The sequence below is a fragment of the Saimiri boliviensis genome, chromosome 4, assembly GCF_048565385.1.
Source record: "Saimiri boliviensis isolate mSaiBol1 chromosome 4, mSaiBol1.pri, whole genome shotgun sequence".
Classification (NCBI taxonomy): Eukaryota; Metazoa; Chordata; class Mammalia; order Primates; family Cebidae; genus Saimiri; species Saimiri boliviensis.
Genome location: NC_133452.1, coordinates 157,411,647 through 157,428,619, shown reverse-complemented (window position 1 = coordinate 157,428,619; position 16,973 = coordinate 157,411,647). Strand labels below are relative to the sequence as shown.

At 37.8% G+C, this 16,973-nt stretch overlaps 1 long non-coding RNA gene across 1 annotated transcript in view; it reads left to right on the top strand.

Moving 5' to 3' along the window:
* Window positions 1-5,899: 5,899 nt before the first annotated feature.
* LOC141584405 (uncharacterized) overlaps window positions 5,900-16,973 on the top strand; it is a 133,945-nt gene continuing 122,871 nt past the window's right edge. The window contains exon 1 of the long non-coding RNA XR_012517454.1: window positions 5,900-16,938. This is a non-coding gene — a long non-coding RNA (uncharacterized LOC141584405). The remainder of the gene's footprint in view (window positions 16,939-16,973) is intronic.

Below are 16,973 nucleotides of genomic sequence, written 5' to 3'. Positions count from 1 at the left end.
GAGTGCTCAAGTAAGAAAATCTCTTCTGTCTTTATTATGATTCGATTCTATAATGATATGGTGGGTGAAATGTTGCTCTCTAAATTTTAATCATGTGCCTTGGGGCAGAGCCCAGGGTTTGACCTGGGGAAGATGCTCTTTTTGAAACTTTTCCACCGTTAATTTATGCATTCACAACGTGGAAATGACATCTTAAAGAGAGGTGTCTTCCTTTATGATGCTTGTTCATTGCCAGGCAGGGAGTAAAGAAGCATAAATACAGAGATGGCTTTGGGGTTATTCCCATATGACATAGGCTGTCTCTGCAGGGCTCCAGAGCTGGAACATTCTATAGAGTCTTCAAAAAAAAAAAGCCTTAGTTCACTTTTAAGCTTTAATGACTTCGGAAGTATGAATGTACCATCTTGTTCAAGTGTCTCTTAAAATAGTAATTATTTATATTTTTAAAGATGTATGCAATTTTATGAATCTTGACTGATTTTTTTCATTTTATTTTTCTAGTCAGTATGTACCATTTTCAGTAAGAGATACTGGAAAAAGTTAAAAACAGATTTCGAAACATTCACAAAACTGCATTAGCCTAGAGGAAAGGTAACTATAAATATGACAAATGGTGCTCTTTGGAAGTTCATAGCATTTGTTTCTTCCTAAATTATGAAAGCTCAAAACTGCACTAAGACTTTTGGGATACCTTGTAATAGGTGACAGCTTATTTTGAAATTCAAATACTTTGAACTATTTTAAAAATAGATTGAAATGCAGAAAGAAATGAACATGCATTTTACATAACATTTGAGTTAAAAACTCAATAAAATTAATATCAGAAGACATTGGATGTCTATGAATGCTCGTAAAAATCAGTCAGCCTGTTAAGAAGTTTGTTTTTAACAATAGGTTTTCGAGTCAGAGAGACATCACAGAATTGTGCCAATTCTGGAGGCCAGCTAGAGCTTCTTTTAGAGATTGGGGCACAAGAAGTCAGCAGCAAAGTATCAATTCATGACCCTGGCTTAGGAAGCGTACTCATAAGTTCTTTTGATGTAGCTTCTATTTAGAATACAGTCAAGCCTGAGTCATGCTGGTATCTTAATTTTAGACAGAATGTATATAAAACATTAGGCAATATGAGCAAACCTTGCCCTCCTCACTAGAAATGAAGGAGTTACAGTCTCCTGTCCTGCCGCTTGGTTACAGAGTGCGGTGAACTGCTCAAGAGTAAGGCATTTGGTTAAGAGGCGGCACTGTGTATCTATAGAACAGATTAACGTGTATGCTGATTCTATTTGCTTTGAGAACAAATATTTTCCCTGAATGTTAGTCTCTTTGGTTGGATGTGCGGAGTGGGCATGTGCAAATGGGCACCATGCCTTGCTCCATCAGCAGCCCCTCTCTCTAAGGCGAGCTGGCAATGTGAGGAGCCACAGTCACCCGTCGGCTCTCTGTGTGTCCTCCATTTCACACTACACGTGTGAATTATAGCTCATGTCCTTCTTCGCCCCTCACTCAGAGGGGTTTTAGTGGCAATTACCTGTTCACAGACCTACTGCATGTTTGCTGCTACCGTGCCCAGTTCTGAATCTTGCTTCAGAGATTTGGTATGTCTTTACCAACACAACAGACATGAAGCTGATACAGCAAAGCGCAGTCATTATGTGATGTGGGATGCCCTTGGTTTGCTGGTAAATTTTATTTGGGCTTCTGCAGTATAATCCAGGCTTGCCATTGGATTTTACTGTTGTTGACACAGCTAAGAAAGAGATCCAAACCTGGACATGCCACTTATGCAATTGGGTATACTGCCCCTTGTATATACTTCACCTTCCACATTTTACAATGAGACAGTAGGTCCTTCAATGATCAAGTGATACAGCTTGCAGTAAAGTAATTACTTGAAGTGATAGCAGCTCTGAGGTTTGGCTCCATGTAGTGAGATGCCCTTTCTAAAAATTCAAGTCATTCAAAATTGGAATGAACTGCCTGGTGGGTGGTGAATGCCCCATCACTGGAAGTGTTTAAGTGTAGCCATCTGTCTTAGAGGATATGATGCCCTCTAAGACTCTTTCTAATATGAAGTTCTTTGGTGTTCCGAGTCTTCATTTTGTAATATTTCAATGATTCAGATTAGTGATACGCTTCACTTTCAACTGGCCTTACTGTAGAAAGCACTGTCACTTCGCACGTTTAAAAAATGTGTTTTTGCCCAAATAACAGCATATTTGATGTCGTTCTGGCCTTTGCCAATTATAGGTATAGCGACTGAGAAACGTGATGACTAGGCCTAGGAGAAGCAGTGCAATGCAACAGTGCTCAGCTCTGCTGCTCACTAGCTATGTGACGGAGCCAAGGTTCATAAACTTGAACCCTGAGGTTGATCATCTGTTAAATTCAGAGCATAACAAGATCCTACCTATCCAGCAAAGCACTGAAGGACTAAATAAGAATATAAAGTATTTAGCATAAGGCATGGCACTTCTGGGGGATATAAGTAGTCACTATTTGCTAGTTTTCATGGTTTTTATTGTTTACCTAGTTTATCGATTCTCAGTTAATCAGCAAATCTGTCACTTGTGTACCATGAATAGATGAGGGATTAGATTTAGAGAACTATGTTAACTATTGGCATTTTTAAAGAACAAATAAATATAACCATTTTTTGTTATTTATCTATTTTCACCTACCTATATGTTAATTTCCATAACTCTATTAATGATGCTATTTTTAAGAACTATTTTAAAGTTTGAATAATTACTTTTTCTGTGTATAGTCAAAAAATTTAAATAGCCTATAATTGTGTAGCACCTCTCTTAAATTCCAACCTCAAGTTGAAAAGCCTGTGTTACTTATCAGCTGTTCCTATTAACATTGTCATTGTGGAAGCTTATTGTATTTATCTGATAGATCATATTTGGACTTAAAATTTTTCAGATTTTTGTTTCGTTTACTGAGCTCTGATTCATATAAAAGTGGTAGCTCCAGTTTAATGTATGAATTCTGCCTGCGTGTGCGGCTTTCCTTCCCATTGAAACAGAAACGATCCCAGTGAGTGAAAAGCAAAGATAAGCTGAGAATAGAGTTGCAATCTCAGTTTGTGCAGGTGCTGTTAACATCCTGGTGCATGTGCATTGTATTTTTGCACACACAGTCATAGTCAATTTTTTTTTTTAGAACATGCATTACAATGTTCAGCTCATTACAAGTCATGACAAAGCTCCTTTGGAACCAAAGAGAAGACTCATGCTCTTTATATACCAAGAAGCTGTTCCCATTGTAACTCAAAGAATTCTTGTTCAGGAAATATCAACTGGCGATTTGATTTGTGGGTGTTTACAGACCAGCTACTTTTTGCCTTCCATTTTTCATGTGCTGTATTGAGACAGTCTCACACTTTGAGGTTGGTCTTCTCAAACAGACTTTACTGTAATAGAAATCACACCAGGTCCAACCGGATCTTTATGTCCCAAGACCGTTTCCCCTTTTCCCCTCTACTTCTTTTCCTCCATTCAGAGCTAAAACAAACCATTTCATAAGAGCCTCATGAAAATTTCCCTGTGTGCACTTTAGTGAAAAGAACCTTCTGTGTGGTGCATTCAACTCCGTGGGACACTGTGCCACAGTCAGCTTGCTGGGAGATCAAAGTGGAGAATTTTCAGCTTGCAGAATGCCTGATATGTCCCTGTAAGGCGTCTAGCAGGCCTTCTGAGTGCACTCTGTTTCAGAAGGCTAGAGGGAAAGAGCATTTTATCATAACACAGAAGACATTCACATTTTGAGATAGCTTACAGGATCAAAATAATTATATCTTCAATAGATGAAATGACTTGAGTGGCTTTCCCTAGGTCAGTGTCCACAAGGAAGCATTCTCAGGCATTTCGGAGGGCATCTAATTTCTTCTTTTTTTTCCAATCAGAAAATTTCTAATTTGATTTACAAATTATAAATGTAACTTCTCAATTCTTTAAAATATGTAATATGGAGAAGGATTGTGTTTGCTACTCCTCACTGTAGCAGATTGGGTAATGCAGTGTGTGCATTTTAAGAAATATGAAAACATGTTAAATATTGTATATGCAGTTTTATTATGAGCTTATTCTCTCTCTCTCTCTCTCTCTCTCTCTCTCTCTCTCTCTCTGTCTCTCTGGCAGCCTGATCTTGTCTGCAACTAAATTATTTCCTGCCTATTAATTTTGAACAATAGCCTAAGTTTCCTTGATAGATCATTTGTCATTGGTATCTCAATTTCTTTATCAAATACCTTTTTTGCTAAAGATCTTTGTATATAGCCCGACAGATTTTGAAGGTGGAAGAAACTTTAAGAAATCATTAGTTAAGTGTTGATCTCCACGTTGTATGCGGTAGAAGTCTGAAATTTGTCCAATATTTCATGTTTACTAAGTGCCATATCTTATCTAATCTATAACACCAAAGATTTTAAAATATGCCGTCACTTTACGTACTGATAAAACAGAAAAAACCATTACAAAAATGAGTTATGAACTCACTTTGGCAATAAGATACATCCAGATTTAAGAGAGAGATTATAAGCATAAGATCACGTGTTAATACAAACATATCTCTTCTTTATGAAATATGTAATTTGTACCCTGTATTTCATAAACATAGCAAATGTTGCAAAGGGTGGGCACATGTCTTTTCTAAGGGGAAATCAGGATAAATACTTAGACTGACTAGGGAGGCAGGCACAGGAAAGGTGAAATACCAAATAAAGTAAGATACTTCCTTTTTTTTTTTTTTTTTTTTTTTTTTTTTTTGGCTGGAGGCTGCCCTAGGATTACTAATAGACTACATAATAAGGCCAGCATATCCAATATTCTCTTCTAGTTACAGTGCCTTCCCTCTCTGCACGCCACGGTTCTCTGTCGTAGAGGATCACCTGAATTAGAGTAATTACTCCAAGTTCCTAAGCTTCATGAGACTGACTCCAGGACATTGCTGCTGGTGCTAGTAGCTATTCCCCAGTCTCAGGCCCTTAAACTCCTGGAAGAGGAGTGTGTCTGAAGGCTGCCTCTCTTATCTGCTCAGATATTTAATCCACTGTGTCCACCCCACCAGAGTCATCTCTGTGACATGGAGGAGTGATCTACTAGCTTCCTCATAGGCTGGGATTCTTGGTCTAGGAACAATAGATACTTATTAGCAATAAAGGAACTTGGAAAATCCTAAACCAGTTATATAGCTTTTGCTTTGAACCACCTATCAGCGTGTGGCATAGTCTAATCAGTGTGAATAAAGAAACTGTAATAATTTGGACTCGATCCTTCTTTCATAAAATGTGTGGTCTGCAGATACCACCTTTGAGGAGAAATAGTATTTGTCATTTAGATTCTATTTGACTGCTAACTTGCTTTGGAAAAGTATGTGATTACTTTCTCCAAAAATGAAATGTAACACTCTAGTCTCCAATAAAAAGGCAAAATGTAGCATGTGTAGCAACAAGTCCCAGAAATCACCTCTGTTAATTAATATCTTGCTTTTGTTACTCAATACTTTTTATTCTATTCAAAATACCACAAAATTAAGATAACAGCTCCACAAAGTTGATGGAGAGATATTAATTGCTTCTTTGCTTACCTCCAGACTTATGATAATCCATTCCTTTCTCCTGATGTGGTTAATGTTGTCATGGTTTGGAGCTGTATACTGTACCATTCGCAATTTTTATAAGGCACCACTTATATGATTGTATCACTTTGATTTTTAAAATGTCTTCATTTATTTCCTGGAAGTTATTGAGCTGACATAAAAAAGCCATCATCTAATGAGAGTGAATTTTCATAATGCTATTTTCATCAAATTTTATCCTCAGATACTGTATTTGGCCCTGTGACAAGCATTAGATTTCTTTTCTGGCAATTTTTCTTAATCTAATAAAACATATATTATGCATATTAACTGTATTGGTTGTAATATACTATGTATATTTTCTTTTTATTAATGCTTTCTAATCAAAATTTTTGTTAATAGAAGCAAGCCTTTTAAAGCTAACTCTATGGATCACAAAACAAGAAAATTGCTGGTTGCCTGTTATACTGTGTAGCAGACAATCACGTATAATTTTTACCAAACAGATTCCCTTTGGCAATGGAATTTAATCTAACAGGACTGTTGCAATATTGTTGGCCTCCTGCTTAACTTTGAGTTGTGTAACCCAATGGGCTGGTTATTTGTCTATCAGCTCCATGCGCGTGCATCTGTGTTTCTCTCTTAGAAGCAGGCTGGAAGTCTGCAAACTTTATTTTTAACAAGATTTCCTCCTGACCAAGCAGCTTTCTTATACTCTTCTGGCAGGAGGTCCTACGAAGAGATTGGAAGGTGGGAATAAGATTGAGAACATTTTATAAAAAAGAATGAGATGATGTCTTTTACCACGACATGGAAGGAGCTGGAGACCATTATCCTCAGCAAGCCACCGTAGGAGCCACAAGTTCTCATGGATACGTGGCAGCTAAATGATGAGAACACGCGAACACATAGAGAGGAACAACACACACTGGGGCCTTTCAGGGTGATGGGAGGGAGGAGGGAGAAGGTCAGGAAAAATAACCAGAGGGTTATTAACTGGGTGATGAAATAATCTGTACAACAAATACTCATGATACAGGTTGACCTATGTAATGGGCCCACACATCCTGCACGAGTACCCCAATATTAAAGTTTTGTTTTGTTGGTTTTTGTTTGTTTGTTTAAAGATTGTGGACATTTTCTCCCCTTTTGGCTTCAGGCAGTGTATAGGCAGAGTAGCCGAAGAAGCAGGTTACTTCTATGGCCTTGCCAAGTAGTGGCAGTGGTGGCTCTGACAGCAGCAGGAGATTATCCAGCAGCTTAAATCGCAGAGATCACGAGCTCTCGAATAGTATTTTACCTTTTATTCTTGTCACTGACAGGATAGAAGCATCATCTTGCAGTTACTGATCAGACCGTCTCCTTTTTGCTCTTTTAGGTCTTCCAATAGTGAGTTACCAGTTTTCTGTATTGTTACCTCCATTAGAAATTCCTCAGGTTGTTTCAATTTCCCTGACTGAGCTCTGACTGATGGATATAATAAAACCATATAGAACCTTTGTGCACAGCAGGGGAAAGCCCAAATAAGGAACCATGGGAACGTGATACTGGTTGTTCATATAGGTCTCAATTAATGAGCAAATTTTATTAAATGTCTACAGGCAACATGTTGCACAAATTTGTAATAATAATAAAGAATAGAAAGATTGTATATTTTGGCTAAGTAGGTTGCCGATTTACTTATTTATTTATTCATTTATTTTATTTTATTTTTTTGAGACAGGGTCTTACTATGTCACCCAGGCTGGAATGCAGTGGGGCAATCATGGCTCACTGCAGCCTCAACCTCCTGGGCTCAGGTGATCCTCCCACCTCAGCCTCCTAGGTAGCTGGGACTACAGACATGCACCTCCACGCCTATTTTTTGCTATTTTTGGTTGAGAGAAGGATTCACCATGTTTCCCAGGCTGGTTTTGAATTCCTGAGTTTAAGCTACCTGCCTGCATGGGCCTCCCAAAGTGCTGGGATTATGGGCATCACACAGTGTACCCAGTGAGGCTGCCAATTTACAATTCAGGAAGAATCTTCCTTAGATTCTAAATATTAAATAATCACCTGTCTTTACTCAGTTCATACCAATTTGATCATAAAAACAAGCCCTTCTCATACCCCCATAATTCCCCCCGTTAATACAGACATGTCAGCTACTGCTCGATACTCACTGTTTTCCACTGTCTCATTCCATCAGATCCATTAATGATCATGAAAGGCACAGCAGCAGGGTTGCCATGAAGCCACTTCCTACCTCCTCTAGCTTCCAGTATTTACTAATTCTGGAAAGAGTGTTTTCTGCTCATCTCCACTTTGTTAGAGCCCTCAATAGATAAGGCGCTTTTGCCCCGATCTGTCACAGAAATTTTAGTATCAGATCTAATTCAAGTTTTCCTCTTTGTTACAACTCTCTCTCCCTAAGCAGAGGGTGGGGTTATGTGAATTAAAGGCACGTTGTGTACTCAAAATGCCCTTTCCTCTATGGCTGTTTACTTAAATGTCTCAAAATGTTCTCCCCCTAAATGACTTCTCATCAAAGAGCATTCTTAGTTTGAACCCTCTCCCCGCCACGTCTCTAGGATCCCAAAAGATGTCAGTATCCTATGATAAGTCCAACTTAGGCTAAAGCTGGTGTCCTAGCTACATACTGATCACCCCAATTCACTGAAGATTTCAAGTGTCACTGGTATTGTCTGTTTATGTTGGACTCCATTGTCTGAAATGTGGACAAATGAATTTCTCTGTGCCTAAACCTCCTAACACGTTTAAAAAGAACCAAAACAGGAGTGGTGAGGCATGTGTGTGGCATGGTTACAGTTCACTCCTGACAACAGTTGATCCCAAAGGACTTTTTGTAAATACCTGTTACTTAAATGCTGGAATGAAATAAAGTTTATTTCATTGTTTCGTTTCAATAACACAGCCTCAGAGCTCTGTGATCCCATTTTCTAGTTTATTTTTTCTCAGTCACCTACTACCATAGTTGCATGGGATTCAAGCCCCTTCGTGTTATTTAGGGATTCAGTTACTTTTGGGAAGCTTGTAGGGTTCTAGCTCTTTTAATTTTAAAACCAAGTTTAAAGAGAGTCATTGAAAGTCACTTCAAGTAATAAAAGTTTTAAGGCAGGACACCCAAAGCTTTTTATTTATTTATTTATTTTTAATGTATATAGTGCTAGGTGAAGTATAACTCTTAAAAGATTAACTGCAGTGTGATGAATACGTACTGTCCATGGACAGCTTCCTGTTCTCACCTGGGCTAATTATTTGAGAATCATTCTTTGATTTCAACTGAAGTGTGCACACACATACACACATACACAAACGTGCATTTTTGTGTGTGTGAAGGACCTATTTCTTATGCCACTCATGTTGTGTGTGCCAGTAGGGACCTTTGAGGGATCACATCATGGGGAGACAAGGATATGTCAGAGAAGCTCCTTTTTCAACCAATTTATTGCTGCTCTTGAGCCTGCAACTGTAACCTGTATAGAAGCACAAGGCTTTAGGGCAAGGCTCCCTGCAATACCTTTCTCTCCATCTCAGAGTTAATAATTTCCTCCAAGGAGGTGATGCTGTAATAAAGATAATTAAATTGAAATTTAATATAGTGGGTATTGTACTATAGCTTTATATCAGATGAGGGTTCTGAGAGAAACCGTTGCTGTGAGGGTGGATTGTATGGTAGGTAATTAACAATTAGGTTTGTCAGGTTTATGAAACAGAAAATTAATAACATGGAGACTGTAAAACAGTGAACAAAGCTGCAAATTCTAAATTAAGGTGACTAGGCTATCATTTACCCCTAGAGCAATAGGTGTCTTTTTTTCTCTTTCAGAAATAGAACACAAGATTATGTTGATTTCCTCACTTAAAAAAAAAAAAAAAACTCCCTGCACTCTCAGCCAGAATATTTTCTCCGTAGTGCAGTGATTCAGAATCTTGGCTTTGCGTTAGAATTACTTAGAAAGTTTTCTAAAATCCAGGTGCCTTTTTTTATATGCTGTTGACCATGTATATGTCTCTTTTGAAAAATGTCTTTCATGTCTCCTGCCCACTTCTAAATTTTGTTTTGTTTTGTTTTGTTTTTTTGCATGTAAATTCAAGTTCCTTCTGGATACTAAAACTTTGTTGGATGAATAGTTTGGGAAAAATGGGAAAAAATATTTTCTCCCATTTTGTAGGTTGTTTGCTCTTTTGCTGTGCAGAAGCCTTATAATTTAATTAGATCCCATTTGTCAGTTTTTGTTGCAACTGCTTTGGCATCTTTATGATAAAATCTTTGCCAGGTCTTATGTCCAGAATGATTATCTTCCAGGGTTTTTATAGTTTTAGGTTTTACACTTAAGTCTTTAATCCATCTTGAGTTGATTTCTATACATGGTATAAAAAAGAAATCCAGTTTTAATCTTCTGTACATGGCTAGCCAGTTATCCCAGAACCATTTATTGAATATGAATAGGGAGTCCCTTCCCCATTTTTTATTTTTGTCAGTTTTGTTGAAGGTCAGATAGCTATTGGTGCATGGCTTTGTTTCTGGACTCTCTATTCTATTTCATTGGTCTATGTGTCTGTTTTTGTACCAGTACCATGCAGATTTTGTTACTCTAGTCTTATAGTATACTTTTGTCAGGTAATGTGATGCCTTCAGCTCTGTTCTTTTTGCTTAGGATTGCCTTGGCTTTTGGGGCTCTTTTTTGTTCCATTTGAGTTTTAAAATAGTTTTTTTTTTCTAATTGAAGAATGTCATTGATAGTTTATAGAAATAGCATTGATAGTTTATAGAAATTTGTAAACTGCTTTGGGCAGTATGGTCATTTTAGTAATATTGACTCTTTGTATCTTTGAGCATGGAATACTTTTTATTTGTTTGTGCCATTTCTGATTCCTTTGAGCAGCATTTTGTAATTCTTGTTGTATAGGTCTTTCACCTCCTTGGTTAGCTGTATCCCTAGGTATTTTATTCTTTTTGTGGCTATTGTGAATGGGATTGCATTATGGATTTGGCTTTCAGCTTGGACATTGGTGTATAGGAATGCTACTGATTTTTGTACCTTGATTTTATATCCTAAAACTTAGCTGAAGTTGTTTATCAGATCAGGGAGCTGAAACTGTAGGGCTTTCTAGGTGTAGAATCATATTGTTTGCAAACAGGGATTGTTTGACTTTTTCTTTTCTTATTTGGATACCTTTTATTTCTTTCTCTTGCCTGATTGCTCTGTCTAGTATTTCCAGTACTGTGTTGGATAGGAGTGGTGAGAATGGGCATCCTTGTCTTCTGCAGGTTTTCGGGGTAAATGCTTCCAGCTTTTTTCCATTCAATATGATGTTGACTGTGAGTTTGTCATAGATGACTCATTATTTTGAGGTCTGTTCCTTCATGCCTACTTTGTTGAAAATGCTCACCATTACTAATTATTAGAAAAATGCAAATTATCTTATATCAGAATTGCTACTATTAAATTAACAGATGCTGGCAATGTTGTAGAGAAAAGGGAATGCTTATACCCTGCTGGTGGTAATGTAAAAAGTTCAGCCATTGTAGAAAGCAGTTTGTTGATTTCTCAAAGAGCTTAAAATAGAATTACCATTGGACCCAGGAATCCTGTGTGTGTGTGCGTGTGTGTGTGTGTGTGTGTGTGTGTGTATGAATGGATATCATTCTGTCACAAAAAGACACATACGCACATATGTTCATTGCAGCACTTCACGATAGCTAAGACATAATCAATCTACATGCCCATCAATGGTAGACTGGATTTTAAAAAGGCTGTACATGGATACCATGGAATGCTATGCAGCCATAAAAAAGAATGACATCATGCCCTTGGCAGCAACATGAATGGAGCTGAAGGCCATTATCCTAAGCAAACTAACACAAGAACAGAAAACCAAATACTGCATGTTCTGACGTATAAATGGGGGTTAAAATTTGAGTACACATGGACAGAAAGAAGGGAAGTGCATCTACCAGGGCCTACTTGAGGGTGGAAGGTGGGAGGAGGGTAAGAGTTGAAAAGCTACCTGCCATCTCTAATTCCTTTGAACAGTGTTTTGTAGTTCTCCTTGTAGAGGTCTTTTACCTCATTAGTTATTGGGCATTAGACTTATTATCAGGGGGTGACAAAATAATCTACACCCAACCCCTGCATCATGCAATTTACCTGTATTTCAGATCTGCACATGTACCCCTGAACCTAAAATAAAAGTTAATAAAAAGGGCCTTGGTGATATTAGAAAAAATCCAGATGCCGAGGTACACCCTCAAGCAATCAAAGTAAAACCTTTGGGAGTGGTTCCCAAGTACCAGTATATTAAAAAGCTCTCTAGGTGATCCGAATGTGTAGCCAAAGGGGGAGATCCTGTTAGTCAATGTTAAGTGCGATTGATTTTTCTGGAGGAGAGTATTAGGTTATTTAAAAAAAAAAAGAAAAAGAAAAAAAAAAAACAGGAAAGTATAACTGCATAATAAGTAAGTATTCATAGACTGTACTTATCCTGACAAATGAAAATTTACAGAATTTGTCCATGAACAGGAGGTACTATTAAGACAGAACTGCCATTTCTGATATTTAGATACCCATGTTTCCTGGGAAAACAGCTCAGAGAAATCTGGGCCCCTTCCTATACTCCACTCTATGGCCTACCAAAACCCATGAATGTTTGAAGGTTTCTGAATGAGGCCACAGAATTCCCCAAATTATTATGGGCAAGCACTGGCTCTGCCTTTGCCAGTCTGGGCTCTTATAAGCTCCATGGCAGAATGAGGGGAAAGAGAGGAAAACATGGCCAGAGTGATGATCATACCACCAGGAAACAGAAGGAAGTATGCTTGGCAAATCCTCATTCTAACCATGCCTTCTGCAGAAAGGCAGGCTCTGGGATCTCTGCAGAAGCTGGTGTATGGATGTGTTTCATGGATGTGAGACACACACACACACACACACACACACACACACACACACAGAGAGAGAGAGAGAGAGAGAGAGAGAGAGAGAGAGAGAGAGAGAATCTCCAAGTAGTCCTGCATAAATAGCATTCCTGTATTGGTCTTTTTGAGTTTAAGAGGTCACCAAACTAGAGTGGATTGGAGGTAAGTATACTATGTATTGATTTGCATACTTTATCTTTTGTGAAATATGTATTTTAAAGCTATTCTCCTGGTGATTCTAATACGCTTTTATTGAGAACCTTTGAATTTGACAGTGATAAACCATTGAAGTATGTTCTCAAACACTACTTATGAAGCCACTGAATTTTGCCTGTTCTGTGGAATTTGAGTGTATTCTGTGCTTAAGAAAATGGGAGAAAACAAACAATTGTGTGGCAGCCAGCCTATGTCCTAGGATTTATTGTTGGACATTTTTTTGCCTGTTTCAATTTTGACAGAAACTATTAGAGTTAAAAACGAACTAGATAAACATTCTCTTGCTTCATCATACTTAGAGGAAATAAGGTGTTTATTTTTAACCACAGTCAGTGAGATTATAAGGGTTTATTGTGGCACTTGGTCATATACAATGTAGCCACAAGACTGTGGCAACATTTATTCTCATTTAGATCAGTTTTTCCCACTGTATATTTTTCTACAGAGATTATTCATATTTTTCTGTCACTAAATCAAAAGAAAGAGGAAAAGTAATTATGCATGTGACTAAGAACAAAAGACTAAGCCTATTAAAATATTAAAGCCTTGAAATTTAAATTGCGTTAATCACATTTATCAATACAACTCAGTTTTAATTTGCTTTCTCTTTTATTAAATACTACCGCTTAAATTGCTAGACCATGGCTGTATGTATGTAACCAAATAACTAGAATGTAGCCCTGTAGTCTTGGCTCTTTCTGCTGTTTTTCGTGGTACCTGTGATGTCTACCCAGACATGACAAGTAGTGTCTAAATAGATCAGCTTTGTAATGCTTGATTTGTTGCCTGTGAATTGCCCTGGTCTCATAGACTTGAACCTCAAATCTCGTGCTTTCCGAATGAGTTTTCTACCAGTAGACTATTTAGGTATTTAGATAACTTAAAGAATGGGGACTATTTTAACAAGTAATTGACATATATTAATGATTATTTTGAAAACACTAAAAATTGGAATTACAAGTGATCTGATTTTTATCTCATGCAAAATGTACATTTTTAATGCCAATCCTAACTTGTTATCCAAGGTCAAATTAAAATTTCTATGAAAAATCTCAGGAGAAAGCAAAATCTAGGAAAGAGATGTAATTTATTTTAGAAACATTTTTAAAGTTCTTTATCGTTCAGTGATTTCACCAAGATCACAGATTTTATGACAGTAAGTTGAAAAATTGTTTTGATTTACAGAAGGGAATTTTTTAACATTAATATTTATTTACCTGTATAATAAATACTAATGCTTGGTTCTTTCCGTTGTGTATCTGACATTGATCAAGCTCTGTTTTTCTGCTTTTACAATTGCCTCATGCTTGGAACAGGCAGGTGAGAAATCTCAGGAATAAGTAACTATAGCTTCCCTGGTTGAGGTTGTTGTCAGTTGGGATAAGTGTGAGATGTGTAATGGCTGGAAAGGAGTTGACAACAAAAGGTCCTGGTCTACAGGCTGCACAGAAGATTCCTCCTTTCTTGTTAAGGTTGGCTGGAAGCATATCTCTTCTATAGAATTCTGTCAGGTGGCTTCTAGAACCTCAGAGTCTTCAGTTTATCTGTGGATAGAAAAGGGGTGTTCTAAGGCTAGACACTGGTCCATTTGGTTAGGAAGTCAAGAAGCTAGGGGAGGGCCAGGCGCGGTGGCTCAAGCCTGTAATCCCAGCACTTTGGGAGGCCGAGGCGGGTGGATCACGAGGTCAAGAGATCGAGACCATCTGGTCAACATGGTGAAACCCCGTCTCTACTAAAAATACAAAAACTAGCTGGGCATGGTGGCGCGTGCCTGTAATCCCAGCTACTCAGGAGGCTGAGGGAGGAGAATTGCCTGAACCCAGGAGGCGGAGGTTGCGGTGAGCCGAGATCGCGCCATTGCACTCCAGCCTGGGTAACAAGAGCGAAACTCCGTCTCAAAAAAAAAAAAAAAAAAAAAAAAAAAGAAGCTAGAGGTTACAGATGGAGCTGTGGCCTGGTCTGGGTAAGCACATGTGGGCTCTTCCTTGTATTCTTGGACCCTGTGGAACTATTAAAGGCCCACCAGAAAAGCCCCTTTGTAATAAAGAAGACCATGAGTGGCATCCATCATTCTAGTCTACCATGACAGTTGAGCATAGCCAAGGAGATTTTTAAAGACCTGGACATATGCATTTATACCAGCTGCAATGTCTGTGGTAGCCCACTATTAACCAGGGTACAAGACCTCCTAGATTTCATGTGCAGAGTGCTCAGACAGAGTATGTGGTGCTCAGCCCAAAAGTGTCCTGCAGGTAAAGGCAGGTAAAGGGTGGAAAATCAGGGTTGGAAGGAGGGGGGCTACAGTGAGTGCAATGCTGTGCAGCCCCTGAATCCTTATCTTTACATGAATTATATACTTCATGTCCGTTTGCTGGATGTGCTCTTTAGCAACACATGAGCTATCTTCCAGGTGGCTGTCCTAGCAACTGTATGTATGCTTCGCATATTGAAGCTTCGTCATTTCTGAAACATTTAATATGAAAAAAAATTCGTCTGGGTTTCAAGTCCAAACATACTATCTCAGGAAATTTCAGTAATGTAGCTGATAATTTAAGAAAATGAAAAATTATTAGATTTTAAAAATCAACAAAAATGATTGGTTTCAAAAATGTTTAAAACATACACTGTTTTCTTACGTGGAAATATCTCAGAGAGCAAATACTGAAAATTTGATGACACCATCATTGCGAGACCTTGGCTAGGAATCATTGAGAACCATTTCAACCTTAAAACCTAGTATTATAAAAAGCAAGCTCAGATTTCTCTTTAAGTGTTTGAAGTTTTATTTTAGAAATAATCAGTGTCTTTCCTAATATGTTGCATTTTCTTTTTCTTACCAAAAATTTACAATGTCAGTAAAATAAAATAATATTTTATACCAAATTCCTAATAACTGTTCTCATACTCCTTGCTGTCTGCCATGGTGTTATCACAAATAAACAGCTTCTATAGGTTTCATGAAAATGAGGTGGCAAGAAGTTGTCTACAAAATTTTAAATACCTGTCTGTCTGCTTAGAGGACACACTTAAATTCTATCTATCTCTGTACCTATCTATCTTAGTGACAGGAGTAAAATAATCTCTCTTCTGCATAGAATCCTTCTTCCTTTCTTCCTTTATCCATTCACAATACTGCATGAGTAAGCACTTTCCTTTCCGAGTAGTGCAGCAGAGAATATTCATTATGAGCAGAGATATATTAATGTTATTCTGATGAAACTTTGTCCCACAAGCTTCTATGTTTCACCTACCAAACCCATAGAGGAGGAAGTTCATCAAGGTTAGCCTTTAGGCAGATATAAAACTAAAAGCAACTTGAAGACAGTGCTAGCATTTTGAGTTAATTTCTATATTTCAATTTCATGATGTCATAGAAGAGCCAGAACAAAAAGACAAGGGGACTATGCAAGAGGATTAACTCCTTGCATTCTAAAATTCAGAAAAAAACCAAAGTATCCAAAAAAGTGTATGTTAAGTATATATATGTAGTTAATCACATTGCCTTCTTTCATTCACTGGTTTACTTATCTAAGTACACTTCTCTAAAGTCATCTATCACCTCGGCAAGTAGCTCCTGTTATTTTAGATCTGAGACACTTGGATACCGTCTAGTTCCTGTGGCACTGTGACATGATTTTGAGGTTGTAAATGCCTTACAATTAACAAAGCCTTTCTAAAAATTATTTCCAACTCTCTCATTGCCTTTGTTTTCCACAGAAGATGAAATGGCAAGGTTTTTAAAATGTGTTTCCTTATTTTCTGCAACATGTATTTTTAAATCACACTGACAGTTTTATTCCAGAGCACACCGGCAATTGCTAAGCTCTTAGGAACCACTCTATCCCAACAAAATCACTCAGGGAAGAGAGGTTTAAGGAGATGAATTTCAGCTTCATGCTTCAGAGGGGTTGTAATAAATCATGAAATGGGAGGAAGAACAAATATAAAAATGATGAAATGTACCTTGATAAGAATGTGTTTTTAATCACTATTTTCATGGGCAGGTGCAATTCTCAAAACCTTTCCTCTGTGGAGCTGTACTTTATGAAGTTGGCATGCCATATTTTCAGTACAACCAACACTCACTCCCTCTTCTACTTATGACCGTGCCTATTGCCTTTGCTAGGGATGGAATTCCAAGTCTGGGCTGTTTCAGGGGACACTTCATCTTTCCACAATGGGACTTCTTCCGATCTTCCTGCCTTCTGAAGGTTTTGTTTGTAAGTACATGCCAGCCTTAAAGTAATGGGCCAGC